Below are 15983 nucleotides of genomic sequence, written 5' to 3' on the forward strand. Positions count from 1 at the left end.
GATTGTGGGGAAGCCCTACTTGCCTGTCTCACAGACTATGATGCAAATCAGTACAATGCTACTCCATCCCTCCCAGAGGTCATCAAAGAAAACCCACTAACATAGCCAAAATACCTTCCGTAGACATGACCTTCCCTTTAACGTCTACATAGGGGGAGAATCCCTCCCTGTTCGTCCATACCAACCTCCTCCACGTCAGTGCCAAAATTTTTTGGCGTCTAGGACACCCACCCCAAACATTGCCGTTCCACAGCCAGATGCCCACTAGTGCCAACCTGGCCATACCCGATCTAACTGCTCTGCACAATCACCCCAATGTGCCAATGTGGCGGCCCCCAAAATGTATTTTATAGGGGCTGTCCCCCCTACAAATTTGGTCTGAGGTAGCAACTCTCAGATTCAAACTTGGACTCACACTACGTGAACCAGACAGGAAGCACGTCGACGGGTTTTTCTCTTACTCCTTACTCCATAATACTGCTCATTCTACCAAATCTCCTAAACCCACCCCCCCTACATCTAAATGCCCCTCTTCTCCTCCTACCTTCCTCAGTCAAACTCTTTTGCCATCCTAAATCCAGACACTCCAATCTCTACTAAAAGATACTCCAATAAACCACTACAACCCAACACCTTCCCCTCTCCCTCCTCGCACTCCGTAACAGACAGAACAAACGCTCCACCCCTTCTTCCCCTAACACACAATCACCTCCACCTTCCTTTGCCCCTAGGCTTGAGACACCAGTCCTCTCTTCCCCCCTCACAAAAAATCCTTTATCCCCCGAAACCCCCAACCAACTCCTCAGAAGAAACTATTGAAAATATTCAAGATACTTAATGAAAACTGACACTCAACCTCCATCTTACAACTGCCCCTTCCACACTCCAAGAAAACTGCTGATATCCATCCTCCTCCAACGATACCCCCCCTACACCCTATCCTCCTCCCCCCTCCCAACACAGCTCATCCCCCCCCGACCCCTACCCCGCCACATTAACCCTCCTACCATCCCCTCTATCCCTTCCACTCCCTCCTGAATACACACGTGAATCCCTTATGTCACAAGTATCCCCTTCCACAGACCCTCCATCTCCTAATACCCCTCCTAGTAGAACACCAACTCCCACACCTCTCCCATCTCAGACCTCTCAATCCTTACCCACCCTCTACCCTGCTTCACCCCAAAATCTCCAACACGTACTACAATCTATATCACTAAGTATAACTATCCTTCATTGAATATTCGCGGTTTCCGCTCCCACAGACCTGACCTTCGTCATATCCTTTCCTCTTATAACCCATCTTAGTTTTGCCTTCAAGAGCCCTTTCTTACACATCCTCCAATACCAATCCCAATTATCATTTTGTCTCTTCCCCACTTTCCCCTTTATGTCTCGTCCAAAACTTATCAATCAGAAAACACCTTATGTAAACACCTCCCTTTCAAACCAATGTCCCTTGAAACAGTTATTCGTATCTTCCTTCATCGTTGGATCACAGTGATTTCAGTCTACTTCCCCCCTTTCCCCACCCCTTTGATTTGTTGCTTTTGAAATCTTTTTTCCCCAACTTAAACCCAAAACTCATAGTTGGGGACTTTAACTGCTGCCACACTTTTTTGGGGTGATTCTATCACAAACTCCCGAGGCCGTCTCTAGAGCGCTTTCTCTTCACAGCTGACCTTACTATTTTAAATTCAGATCCCCCCAAACACTTTAAATACACGCACGCAATCTTTTTCATGCATTGACCTCTCTCTATGCTCCCCTTCTCTTCATTTAGATTTCCACTGGTCATCTTAGACCACTTCCCTATAGTGACCACTTTCCAGCTCTCCTTTTTCCTACTTCATACGTACCACTTCCTAACCCCCCCACACTGGTGCTTTGATAGAGCCCACTGGCATACTTTCACTTCACTCTCTGCTATTCATACCCCCCATCCTCCCCCACCTCCATTTCAGAAATGATACAGTGTTCACAAAAACAGTCTTTAAAAGCTGCACATACAGCTATCCCTCGAACCTCAAGACCATATACCTCCAAATGGTTCCATGGTGGAATTCTGATTGCACTAAAGCACTTCGCTTAAAACATGCAGCCTGGAACAGTTACCGCTACAAAAGAGGTACTCCAAATCAACTATCAGCCCTTATCTCCTTTAAAAGAGCTCTGCCTATCTTCGTCGTACAATCCGGAATAGTAAAACAAAAAGCTGGCAAAATTATGTTTCATCAATTGCAAACCTCTACATCTATCTCAAATGTTTGGCGCCGAAACCATAACTATCAGGCAAAAATCCTCCCATCCTGCCCCCGTCCTCCATATTCGGAGTACCCTCATTTCTGATTCTCTCCAAGTCGCTAATGAACTGGGTGATTATTTCAGCCAGGTCAGTAGTGGTTCTCAAACCCTTTTTCCCCCCACTTCTCTTCTATTAAGACCGCCAGAGAACGTACCCCCATTATCTTCACCCCATCCTCAGCTGAATCCTTTAATGCTCCATTTTCTTCCTCTGAACTCATTGCTGCCCTACAGTCGTGCCGCAACACTCATGAAGGCCCTGACGGTATTCACTACCGTATGCTCCGGCATCTCCCATCTTCCTCCTTATCCTTCCTATTAAAAATTTACAACCACATATGGGACATCAGGAAATTTTTCCCTTTTAATTGGCAAGAAGCTCTTATCCTTCCCTTCCTGAAACCCAATAAATCGGGTACCCTCCCTCAAGACTATCGCCCCATCGCACTAACTAACTGCTTGTGCAATCTGTTAGAGCGAATGGTGAACTTCCGCTTAATGTGGTATCTTGAATCTCACAATCTTCTCTCTCCTTCCCAAATTTGGTTTTCGCCGTGCCAGAAGCAAAAGCTGACCCCCTTGCTCATTTTGAGACATATATTACATCTGCATTTGCACGCCATGAATCCGTAATAGCTATATTTTTTTGATCTGGAAAAAGCATATGATACGACATGGCGGTACCATATTCTCCAACAATTGTCCTCTCTAGGCATACGTGGAAAAGCACTTTCAGGTCAAAATTGCCTCTGCCACATCATCTTCCTTTCCTCAAATCGAAGGTGTCCCACAAGGCAGTGTGCTCACTACCACTTTATTCCTTCTTGCTGTTAATGATATTGTCTCAGTTTTACCACCAGGAGCCGGTCTCACTATATGTTGATGATTTAACCAACTATGCCTCTGGGACATCCATACCAAACCTCTTACCAATTTCTTCAATCTGCAATCTCATCAGTATCTTCCTGGGCCACAAACCATGGCTTCCGCTTTTCTACCTCTAAATCTTTCTCCATCCTTTTCTCTCGCTCACGTGTAGGACCCCCACCCCCACTCTTCCTATATGGCACTCCACTCCAAAAGCCGTTCCTCTGGCAAATTCCTATGTGTCATTTTGACTCCAAACTGTCCTGGGGGAGACCATATTCTACACATTAAAGAAAAGCTCTCCGCCGCCTTCGAATCTTAAAAACTCTATCCCATATATCATGGGCTTGATCGCAAAACTCTCCTTCATCTTCATGTAACTTTGATCCTCTTTCCACTCTTGATTATGGATCCATATTACTCCTCTGCCTCAACTTCTCTCCCTTTCCCATCTTGATACAAACCATCACTGTGGTCTTCGCTTAGCACTAGGCGCCTTTCGCTCCTCCCCAGTTTAGAGCCCGTACACTGAATCAAGCATACCATCTGTATCTCGACGTCGTGGCCCCTTTTCTCTCTCCGATGCTATGTTTGATTCCACCAATTTTCCCTCACTAACTAACTATCCCACAACCCCTAATTCTTACCCTTTGCTTCATCTCCACAATTACCTACTCCTTTTTTCCACTCGCATGTATACCCTCCTATCCCATTCCCTTTCCCCCATCTCCAACCTCTCCTGTTCTCTGTCCATTCCGTCCCTCCATGGCTTTTTACCTCACCCCCATATTTGCTCTTCTGTTTTCCCCAACCCACCAAAATCAAATATCCCTCCTACTATCCTTCTCACCATTTCCTTGACCAGTCTCCACTCATTCCTCTTGTATTTACGTATATACTGATGGCTCCAAAACCACCTCCGGTGCTGGTTTTGCAGTAAACTTCCCAACTCGACTTTCAAATATTCCCTTCCTCCTGAATCCAGTGTCCCTTTCTACAGAACTGTATGCACTCCTTTTTGCTCTAAAACACATATACTCACTCTCCTCTTCCTCTTTTAATTTTTACTGACTCCCGTAACTCATTAAAATCTCATAAGTCAAAACACACCACCAACCCCCCTTTTTTGTAAGATCCAGAACTGGTTGTTCTACCTGTCCACAGCCATAAAACAATCAAATTTTGCTGGGTGCCCAGCCATGTTGGAATCCCGGCATGAAACAGGCAGATACACTAGCACGCCACGCCGCTATGTCCACATCATACCAACCCCGCTTCTCACGTATCCCAGCCACGGATTATTACCCACACTTTTAAAACCTTCTTGTATAATCGATTTGGCAATCTTTTTGGTCAAACGTCCGCCTAATGAATTACATTCTGTAAAACAATCAATCTCCTCCTGGTCAGCTCCATTTCATCGGAACAGACGTTGGGAGACCGCTCTCGCCCGCTTACGCATTGGCCACACCCGTCTAACACACTCCTATCTGATGTCACAATCTGATCCACGCTTATGTTCCTTATGTAATGTTCCCCTTTCAATCCCACACCATCCTATTGTCATGCCCACTTTTTAAGCAACCCGTACCTCTGCTTTCCCCCACCTATCCTCCCTTCACCGACCCCCTAAAACCCATCAGACATCCTTACAGAATCCCACACTTTCTGCTTCAACAACCTATTCTCTTTTCCTCAAACGCATACATGTCCTTCATCTAATCTAACTCCTTACCACAACCCCACCCTAACCCTTTCACTCACCAATTCCTTTGCCCAGCTTAGACAACTAATCACTAACTCAACCACCCTTCCGTAACATTAACTATAGTGCTACATGACCTTAGATGTCTAGCACATTTATCGTGCTTTTAACCATTTACCCTTTTACCATTTATTTTGAAATTTTTATGTTATTTTTTTTTATGTATATTTCTTACCCTAAAATATTGCTAAATAGAAATGATGCATATAGGATCGAGAAAAATATTGAAAGACTAGAACGAGCTGATCTGTCATTCAAATAAAAAAGAACTTACATATATGTATGTGTGTTTGTGTTCGAATGTGTGGCCTGCGGTATGTGTCATCTGCATATGTAACGTGTTATGTATTCGTATTATGGTACGGTACGTGTATGTGATCATGTAGGGGTAGGTCTGTGTGTATGTGTAAATGTGCATGTGTGTGTGCGTGTATGTGTGTATTGTATGTGGTGTGCGTGCGTGTATGTGTGTGTGTACGTGTATATATACGTGTGCGTGCATTTGTGCACGTATGTGTATTTGTGCGTGTGAATGAGGGTAAAATATGTAAGGCTTTTTACGCGTTTTGTGTGAGTGAAGACGAATGTAGTTACGTGAAAATATGCGTGTGAACATGTCATTATTTATAGATATTACTTTGCACATTAACATATAGAGACTCGATCATCAGCTCTCATTTCAAACCACTTCATTTATGATCAGTGTAAAACACGTTGTTTGGGCTTTTACTGCTGAACCACATATTCCGTTTAATTCTACTTCCTGTTACAGCACTTCCGTTTATTGAAAATGAACTCAAAGGGAAAGAATAAATATCGGAAAAAAATTAAAGGGTGAGTTCTGGTGGTTTGCCAGGAGGATGTACATATATACAACCTATTATGATTTTCATTACGTTTTCGTATCATGTCGCAGGCCAAAGATATTATCCGCCGTCCGTTACAAAGTTGGGTAATGATATAAAAAAAAAAAAAGAGCGACAGTGACGTGGCCGCCAGCCCAAGCCTCCATTCTCTCTGTGTCTGTGGCGGGTCAGGTGTGCATCCTCACCTTCGCGGCATTTTTTTTTTCTGGGCAACTATTTGTGCTTTATTTCTAGACAGTCAAAATACTTATTTTGTACTTCTTTCTTCTATTTTTTACAGTGGTTTCGGTGTAGAGCGTGGTATCCTGTGCAGGTGTTTTGTCTCCAGTTGGTTCTTGCGCCTGTGCAGTACTGTTGCTGCTTTGCCTCATCTTTTTTTAATTAGTCTGTGGCTGCAGCTGCTCGTGCATGCATGTCAGATTGCAAATCTGATCACGACACATCGACTATATATATATATATATGTATATATATATATATATATATATATATATTATTATATTATTTATATATATATATATATATATATATATATATATATATATATATATATATATATATGGATGTATATATTTCAATATATAAGTATATATACATTCACACAGACAAAAAAAAAAAAAAAAAAAAAACTGATGGATAGGGTTGACCAAAGTATTGAAATTGCATGATTACTAGTTCTTTTATTTGTCTCTCCGTACACTCACAATTTCATCATCACTTTGGAAGATCAAGCATTCTTCATATCCTGGATGGACTTGTTAATCTGCACCTTCACGTTGGAAGACATGGTTTTCTCCACGATCTCTCGCAAAGCCTTCCTGAAGCCGGCGCTGTGAACGTCCTTCATATCATTGCCGTCCAAGTTGCTTGCACTTTCAAGCAGGTCATGACCCGATCTTGCAGTGTAGCTGGCGATGTTCTGAGGCACAAGGTTTAACAAGTTGATCTGGATGTCGGCGAACAGCTTGTCCACACGCTCTACAACTTGACCAGAAACAGTCTGTGGTGGAGCTTCTCCAACACCAGCAAAGGTTACCGTGTAGTCGGCGTTGGCACGAGCGTTTCTACGACAACCGAACCGGTGAGCACACTCTAAAAATACATAATATAAGTCACAATCAGACACTATGTATTGAGTTTTATTTAAGAAATAGAATATAAATGTCATGAGTGATTTTCCCTTCAAAACTTTAAAGTTAATGAGTTGAACAAGTTAATGCATATCTCATACACCTTTCTTTTCATTTGATCTCCTACCTGATCAGCGTTGAAGGAAGCGGACTTGGAGCGGCGCAGGGAGCAGAGTCCAGTCACGTTGGCCTTAGTGATGCTGAAGTTCTCGGAGTGCTTCCGTCAGAGTTAACTTGGAAGGGCAGGTTTGACTCTCCGTTCTGCACGTTCTTGGAATCACACCATCTAGTGTTCTGCCAAAGAAAACTTGAAAGTCAGTAAATGAAATGGATGATAAGGAATGGTAACAACCAATATGAAATGACAGTAAACAATCATTATAATCAATGGAACTTTGATAACAGAATATTACTCCATGTATGCGATAGCTCCTTCGAGCACTGCGTCGAGTATCTGGTTGGGCGTGGTAGGGTTGGCGACGGCGCGAGGCAAGATGGGCTGAGAGTCCCCGCCTTCAGCAGGGAATAGCCCTAGCTGGTCGACCCATTGGTTGGGTCGTGCCACACACATGGCCAGAGCCACTGCCATACTCACGATCTCAACATGATTACGTCTGTACAAATATGGTCATAGCAACAAAATACTCTTCTAAGATTATAATAGTTATAATATAAACACATATATATTCATCAACTCATATGGCCAGAAGACTCACCGAATGGTTCGGTGAACTGTCCCTTGAACTCTCCTACCCTCCAATATATTTTATATATTTGCTGAGAATGCATTTTCTGAAATGACATTTCTGAAAATCTTTCGAAAAGAAATCTATTATGAAAAAAAATCAATGAAAGGCTTTTTTCAATATCTACAGCTGAGAATACATCGCGAAGAACGTAATACGAATGAACGCACTCTCAAGCAGCATAAACATTACATGTATGCAGATATGCAAATGTCTGTGTGTATGTATACATGTATGTATGCAGGATTTATATATATGTGTGTATGTGTGTGTGTGTTATGTGTATCAGTCTCTTTATTCATGACTGTATTTATTTCTAATTCTATGAATATGAATACATGCACACACATACACACACACACATATATGGGTGTGTTCATATTCAATATATATAATATATATAATATATATATATATATATATATATATGTATGTATATATACATATATACTCACACACATATTTTTATATGTGTGTATGTACATACATATGAATACATTTATACGAGTACATAATATATATATATATATATATATATATATATATATATATATATATATATATGTATAGGAAATGGTGATTATTCGAATGGTGGTATAATCCGAAGACTGCAATATATATATATATAGATATAAATATATATATATCATATATATATATATATATATATAATATTATATATATATATTCTTTTTATGGATATTTCATTTGTATTTCTAAAATCCACTTTTATATTTTAGGTTCACATCGTAAACTCTGAGAAGTGAATATGGGGAGATTTATCATGTTGGGTTCGTGTTAATTGACGAAAAAAATCCCAATAATGCTAAGTGTCTCTCGTGCGGAGCTTATTGCTGCAAGTATGGTATTTTTTGAACAACTGATGAGATGATTCGTCAGTCTAAAATTCCCTCACACTTTTTTAAAGTACATTTTAAAATGACACTACGGCTCTTAGTCATTTATGATTTAACAAAGCGGCCATGCTTAGTAAATAAAAGCTACGATTCTTGTATCATGATTTATTTCCCCCATTCTCTCTTTGTATGTGTACGCCTGTCTCTCTTCTCCTCTCGCCTCCTTCCCATTCTCTCTCCTTTCATCCTCTCTCCTTTCTCTCCTCCCTCCTCTCTCTCTTTCTCACCCCCCACCTCTGTCGCTCCTTTACTTTCCTCACTCTAACTCTGTCACACACTCACTCACTTTTAATTACCATACATCTCCCCTCCTCACATACAACACACATACGCACGCACTCACGGATATTCCCAACATTTCAGATAGCAAGCGGTTATCATTACTTCATTTTTGTACTGTAAACTAATATGCCACTGCATTGACCTATTCAATACATTGTTTAGAGTAATGCAACAAAAAGTTTGATTCATAATCCAAACACACATAATCTGCATTTCTGCGCATGACATACAACTTACATAATTTATGAAAAAAATTATGAAAAACTGTAAATATATGATCGAGCCATCGCAAAGCTCAGTCCGAAACATCGCCACCGGTCGGGATGGTTCGGACGACTTGAAAAATATACATATTCATTACATAAAAAACATACACATAACATGCAAATTGATATGCATTTATATATAAGCATTATTTGTAAATATATGTTTATGCATATATATATATTATATATATATATATATATATATATATATATATACATATATATACACACACGCACTTTTTTTGACATATATATACACATACACCATACACACACACAAACACACACACACACATTCCTATGAACGGATGTTCAGAGAACTTGAATGAATTGCTGATACATCTTTCTTTTCCTTTGAAATATATATGCAATCAACTGAGACTGAAGATTTACCGATAAACACATTTTGAATAGAGAATACATAGTAAAAATGTTTTTACAGGTGGTGCTGAAGTAGGGACTTTTAACAACAGTTCTTGATTTTTAAAGGTCGTGTGACACTGCTGGAACTATATAAACCCCGAGGACGATTTCACATCACTGGTCGTATCTCTGCATGCTTGTGCATGTGTATGTGTATATATGTATATGAATATATGTATGTGTGTTTGTGTTTGGATGTGTGTGCATGCGTGTATGTGCGCATCTGCATATGTATACGTGTTATGTATTCGTATTATGAGTACATGTACGTGTATGTGATTATGTTTGTGCGTAGGTGTAGGTCTGTGTGTATGTGTAGATGTGCATATGTGTGTGCGTGTATGTGTGTGTATATGTATGAGTGTGCGTGCGTGTACGTGTGTGTGTGTACGTGTATATATACTTGTGCGTGTATTTGTACACGTATGTGTGTATTTGTGCGTGTGAATGAGGGTAACTATGTAAAGCTTTGTACGCGTTTGTGTGAGTGAACACAAATGTAGTTACGTGAAAATATACGTGTGTACATGTCATTATTTATAGATATTACTTTAGACATTAATATATAGAGACTCGATCATCAGCTCTCATTCAAACCACTTCATTTATGATCAGTGTAAAACACGTTGTTTGGGCCTTTACTGCTGAACCAGTATTCCGTTTAATTCTACTTCCTGTTACAGCACTTCCGTTTATAGAAAATAACTGAAAGTGAAATGATAAAGTAATATCGGAAAAAAAATAAAGGGTGAGTTCTGGTGGTTTGCCAGGAGAGTGTACATATATACAACCTATTATGATTTCCATACGTTTCGTATCATGTCGCAGGCCAAAGATATCGTCGTCCGTTGCAAAGTTGGGTAATGAAAAAAAAGAGCGACAGTGACGTGGCCGCCAGTCCAAGCCTCCATTCTCTCTGTCTCGTGTCTGTGGCGGGTCAGGTGTGCATCCTAACCTTCGCGGCATTTTTTTTCTGGGCAACTATTTGTGCTTTATTTCTACAGTGAAAATACTTATTTTGTACTCTTTCTTTTATTTTTACAGTGGTTTCGTGTAGAGCGTGGTATCCTGTGCAGGTGTTTTGTCTCAGTTTTTCTTGCGCCTGTGCAGTACTGTTGCTGCTTTGCCTCATCTTTTTTTAATTAGTCTGTGGCTGCAGCTGCTCGTGCATGCATGTCAGATTGCAAATCTGATCACGACACATCGACTTATATATATATACATACATATATAATATATATATATATATATATATATATATATATATATATATATATTATATATATGATGTATATCTTTCAATATATAAGTATATATACATTCACACAGACAAAAAAAAAAAAAAAAAAAAAAAAACATAGATGGTAGGGTTGACCAAAGTATTGAAATTGCATGATTACTAGTTCTTTTATTTGTCTCTCCGTACACTCACAATTTCATCATCACTTGGAAGATCAAACATTCTCATATCCTGGATGGACTTGTTAATCTGCACCTTCACGTTGGAAGACATAGTTTTCTCCACGATCTCTCGCAAAGCCTTCTGAAGCCGGCGCTGTGAACGTCCTTCATATCATTGCCGTCCAAGTTGCTTGCACTTTCAAGCAGGTCATGACCCGATCGTGCAGTGTAGCTGGCGATGTTCTGAGGCACAAGGTTTAACAAGTTGATCTGGATATCGGCGAACAGCTTGTCCACACGCTCTACGACTTGACCAGAAACAGTCTGTGCTGGAGCTTCTCCAACACCGGCAAAGGTTACCGTGTAGTCGGCGTTGGCACGAGCGTTTTCTACGACAACCGAACCAGTGAGAACCACTCTAAAAATACAAGTCCAATCAGACACTTTTGTATTGAGTTTTATTTAAGAAATAGATATTAATGTCATGAGGGATTTTCCCTTCAAAAACTTTAAAGTTAATGAGTTAAACAAGTTAATGCATATCTCATACCCCTTTTCTTTTCATTTGATCTCCTACCTGATCAGCGTTAAAGGAAGCGGACTTGGAGCGGCGTAGGGAGCAGAGTCCAGTCACGTTGGCTTAGTGATGCTGAAGTTCTCGGAGCTGCTTCGTCAGGTTAACTTGGAAGGGCAGGTTTGACTCTCCGTTCTGCACGTTTTTGGGAAATCACCCCCAAATCCAAGTGTTCTCCCAAAGAAAACTTGAAAAATCAGTATATGAAATGAATAAAAAGGGAAATGGCAAAAACGAATATGAAATGACAGTAAACAATCTTATTATCAATGGAACTTGTTAACAGAATATTACTCCATGTATGCGATAGCTCCTTCAAACACTGCGTCGGTATTGGTTGGGCGTGGTAGGGTTGGCGACGGCGCGAGGCAAAAGGGCTGAGAGTCCCCGCCTTCAGTAGGAAAAGCCCTAGCTGGTCGTCCCATTGGTTTGGTCGTGCCACACACACGGCCAAAGGTCACTGCCAGACTCACGATCCTCAACATGATTACGTCTGTACAAAAATGGTCATAGCAAAAAAACAAATCTTCTAAAATTATAATAGTTATAACACACACACCACACAACACACACACACCCCAAAATATATAATGTTCAACTCATTTTGCCGTACACCAGAGCACTCACCTGATCACACTGTCCCGTGAACTCTATTACCATCCAATATATATTGATTATTTGCTGAGAAGCATTTTCCCGAAAAGACATTTTTGGAATTCTTTCGAAAAGAAAAACTAGTATGAAAAGAAATTCCATGAAAGGCATTTTTAATATCTACAGCTCAGAATAGATCGCGAATGGCGTAATACGGATGCACGTTTATAAATTTTCAATCATGAGTCTTCTCTAAAGCAGTACGCACATTGTAGTATGTATATATGCACATGTGTGTGTATGTATACATGTAGTATGCATGTATTTATAGTGTATATATAAATGTGTGTGTGTGTGTGTGTGTGTGTGTGTGTATGTGTGTGTGTGTGTGTTTGTGTGTATGTTGCGTGTGTGTGTGTGTCTGTGTGTGAATGTGTCCCTTTATTTATGACTTTATTTATTTCTAATTCTATAAATATGAATACATGCACACACACACACACACACACACACACACATATATATGTGTGGGGCGTGTGTGTGTGTGTGTGTGTGTGTGTGTGTTCATATTCATGTATGTATATATATATAAAACCCCACACACACATTTTATATGTGTGTATGTACATACAATGAATGCTTATGTATGAGTACATACACACACACATACGCACATGTGTATTTGTATTTGTATTTGTGTGTATATATATATATATATATATATATATATATATATATAATATAGAAGAGAGAGAGAGAGAGGAGAGAGAGAGAGGAGAGAAAGAGAGAGAGAAGAGAGAGAGAGAGAGAGAGAGAGAAATTGGTGTCCTTCGAATGGTGTTATAGTCCGAATACTGCAGTTATACATATATATTATAGCGATTTCATTTGGTATTTCTGAAATCCACTTTGTATTTTTAGGTTTCATATCGTAACCTCTGAGCAAGTGTATATGGGGAAATCCCATTTATCATGTCGGGTTCGTGTTAACTGACGAAAGTTTTCCCCAAATAAGGTCTCTCCTGCTTTAAGTATGGAATTATTCGAACAATTGATGAGGGTGATTCGTCAGTCTAAAATTTCATCCCCCTTTTTTAAGGAACATTTTAAAATGATAACACTTCTGCTCTCAATCATTTATGATTTAACAAAGCGCCAATGCCTAGCAATTAAAACTACGATTTTTTGTTTCATGATTTATTTTCCCCCTTTTCTCTCTTTGCATGTGTAGGTCTGTCGCTCTTCTTCCCTCCCTCTATTTCTTCTTCACCCCTCCCTCTTTCCCCCCTTCTTATCTTGATTTTTTTTCTCTCTCATTACCGTTCTTCCTTCCCCTCTCTCTCTCGCCTCCTTCCCATTCTCTCTCCTTTCATTTCTCTCCTTTCTCTCCTCCCTCCTCTCTTCTCTTTCTGACCTCCCCACCCCCCCTCTCTCTCTCTCTTTTGCTTCCTCACTCTAACTAAAACACACACTCAATCACTTTCAAACACCTGTACACCCCCCCTCCTCACACACACACACACACACGTGTTTTTCTTGTTTCAGAAAGCAAGCGGTCAGTATGCCTTCATTTTTGTACTGTAAACTAATATGCCACTGTTTGACCAATCAGTATATTGTTTAGAGTAATGTAACAAAAAGTTTGATTCATATTCCACCCCCCAAAATCTGCATTTATCCGTAGAATATAACTTACATAATTTTAAGAAAAAATATTATTTGAACATTGATCGAGCCATAGCATGCTCAGTCCGAAACATCGCCACCGTCGGAATGGTTCGGACGATTTGAAAAATTTATGTATTTATTACATAAAAACGTATGTTTTGATAAAAGAATAATATATTTACATATTTACATACATTTACATGCATGTAAATGGATATTGCATTTATATATGTAAGCTTTTATTCATAGATAGGTTTATGCATGTAATATATACACATTTCTTGTACGTATATATACACATGCACACATACACATACACCATACACACACATATATTCCTCAAACGGATGTTCAGAAAACTTGAATGAATTGCTGATACATCTTTCTTTTTCTTTGAAATATATATGTAATCAACTGATGAAGATTTACCGATAAACAGATCTTGAATAGAGAATACATAGTCATTTCTTTTCAGGTGGTGCTGAAGTAGGGACTTTTAACAACAGTTGTTATTTCTAAAGGTCGTATAACACTGCTGGAACTATAAAAGTTCCGAGGACGATCTCACATCACTGGTCGTATCTCTCCTGGTGAGTGATTAATTTCATACAAGACTCTCTCTTTATACATCCTGATATTGAGTAACAGTATATTTTAAATATCTTATATAACATAAAGAAATGACCTTCTATTGGATTAATTTTATATCACATTTATAATAATCACCTTTAGTTTATTCTGTCTTTTTATTTCATCCTAAGATTATATCCATGCGTTCTGTTTTCTATATGTTCTGTATAGTTTCAGTGAGTGAGAGATTCATATATTTCACGATTTGTTAGCTTCCTATCACCTGATTAGTCCATTTTCTTCTAGATCACACCATGTTCACTTGGCTGATGGTGTCCTGCCTCTTAGGCTTCTCCCTGGCTGAGGTTCAGGTATGGAAACACTGTTGACATGCTTCTTGCTTTTTCTACTATATGTATTGCAGGTGAGATACCTACATGATCACTGAAAAGCTTATTTCTCATGTGAAATATCATTATAAAAAACATGGCCATTTCTTTTGGTAGGATTACCAGTATGTTACAAGGGAAGCAGTGTCGCTGAAAACAAATGCATGAAAGTGGATGTAGACCGCCTTGCCATGAAGTTCATTTTCACATGCCAGAATCTGACGACTTCGATGACGTTGAAACTCTGGAGGATTATAGCGTGGTAAGTATTACTTGTCAGGTTATCAATGAGTACACGATGCCCTGAAATACAAATTTCCCTGTTTTTCGTTGTTGATTTTGCTGAATTGTAAGTGCATAAGAAATTCTTCTATAAGTAAATTGTATAGACTCATTCTATGATAAATAGGGGAGATAATCATAAATAACTAAAACTTGATGTACTTCGTAGGGTCTAGCAGCATCCCGAGTGGTATTCAGGAGCGTGTTACGTGAGGAGACTCGTTAAATCTTCGAGCAACAAGTAGCCTTCATCAAAGGTCATCAGATGATGGCATGAGGGTTGAGTCTGACGTTAGAGTTCCGCTGTTTCCCTCGACAATCCTGAGGAAGAGATCGGTTCAGATCTTGCCAACTTTTGTGGCGACCTTCCCGTTTACAAACTGGTGAGTGAGGAACAGAATGACAGTGTGCAAGACCGTCGTCAAGTGAGCGTTACCTTCACCGCTGCGTCCTATTGTTTCATTCCCACCTGCTTCACCACCACGCTCACGCTCCCCACTGGCGGCACCAAACCTTCGGCTGGTTCTTCTTTGGCTAAAATGATTTTTTAAGGGACACTGTTCACCTTGAAAGAAGTCTCTCTTACCTATCTCGTGATGTACACTCACTTTTGACTAAAATTACTGCATTTCACGTGTCTTCTATGTACCTTTTACGTAGAAACCTTGGCGTATATAGACATATAGTGCGCACGCTGCACAATGAATTAATAACGAACGTATTTCCTGGTTATACCGCTTTGTGATTTTTTATTCGTGATTTTTGTAATTTCATGCTAATGCACAGCATGCTAATACTTACAACTATACGAGCACATACAACAATCCTCACGCACACACACACATACATACACAACACCAAGATCAAATTCACCCAAGGTAAACGGAAGTGAGCTCGCCTACCAAGAAAACGATAGAAATGAAAGAACATAAGAAATGA

The 15983-nt window shown here is 39.7% G+C and overlaps 1 pseudogene; it reads right to left on the bottom strand.

The window, feature by feature from the left end:
• Window positions 1-6418: 6418 nt before the first annotated feature.
• Window positions 6419-12026, bottom strand: LOC119571048 (annotated as a pseudogene).
• Window positions 12027-15983: the final 3957 nt, after the last annotated feature.

The sequence above is a fragment of the Penaeus monodon genome, unplaced genomic scaffold, assembly GCF_015228065.2.
Source record: "Penaeus monodon isolate SGIC_2016 unplaced genomic scaffold, NSTDA_Pmon_1 PmonScaffold_488, whole genome shotgun sequence".
Classification (NCBI taxonomy): domain Eukaryota; kingdom Metazoa; phylum Arthropoda; class Malacostraca; order Decapoda; family Penaeidae; genus Penaeus; species Penaeus monodon.